Source organism: Penaeus monodon, chromosome 27 (genome assembly GCF_015228065.2).
Source record: "Penaeus monodon isolate SGIC_2016 chromosome 27, NSTDA_Pmon_1, whole genome shotgun sequence".
Classification (NCBI taxonomy): domain Eukaryota; kingdom Metazoa; phylum Arthropoda; class Malacostraca; order Decapoda; family Penaeidae; genus Penaeus; species Penaeus monodon.
The window spans coordinates 30,902,696-30,903,726 of NC_051412.1; positions in this window are offsets into that span (position 1 = coordinate 30,902,696).

Below are 1,031 nucleotides of genomic sequence, written 5' to 3' on the forward strand. Positions count from 1 at the left end.
TTGGGCGCTTCGATTTCACAATGCTATTAGATTACCGCATGTTTACCTCTATTACCCGTCATCTATCATCTGAACTAGCTTACCAGTAATAGGAAGCATTCGGTTTATATCTTCCCTGCATCAGAGGAATTAGTCTCTGAGTTGACTTCGACAGAGAGGATGTTGAGGAAATCACGGTGTCAGACGAGCCGCGAGTAGCAATATGATACATATCATACGTGTGAGGTGTCACAAAGGCATGTGTTACTCAATTGCTGGATCCTTAGATTACATATGATATAGCATTCCCCTTTGTTGTGGAATTGCGTCTGATTAAGCAAACATAATCAAGACATATCGGTTAATTCTTTTGAAAGTTACATCGCTGTCACTGGAATCTTTGTTCTTTTCAGATTACAAATACTAATAAAGGTATCCTAATCCTCAGAAAAGATGTGTCTTTTGATATAAAATAAAACCAACATATCTTGCTATCTTGTCTTTATATTCCATATTTCAACATCTCCACGAGCATGTCTTCTTTAACCTTATTAACGTAAAGCACGGTTTCTTGAATCTTCGTAAATTAGTCCCCAAATTTCGGAATGGCGATATAGCTCAGGCCTCATCAAAGGCTGAGCTCCGCCTCATTTCTCGCACTTAACTAACTCCAGGAACAGAACCCGAGACCCTCCAAGGCCTCGAGAATTCCTCACTCCTCAACCCTCATCCGCGAGTCTTAAAAAAAAAAGAGAATATATCCTTTATCATACGTGTTTAAATGGACCTCTCAGAAACCAATTATGTAGACGGCTGTTGGGTATTAAAAAAGGTTCTCGTTTATTTACGTGTCATCGGTGTGGGTCGCAAACAATATCTTGAGTCCCAAGGAAAAAAAGTTTAAAGAAAGAATTTTTGATGTCTGGAAAGTTTATCGTGTAGTTCTCAGGATTTCAGTTGATTGGATGACATGAGGAACTCGGCTATTCAGGAAGAGGAGACTCTACGTGCTTCGCCGACTGGTTTACAACGCCGTTTTGGCACATTTAGAA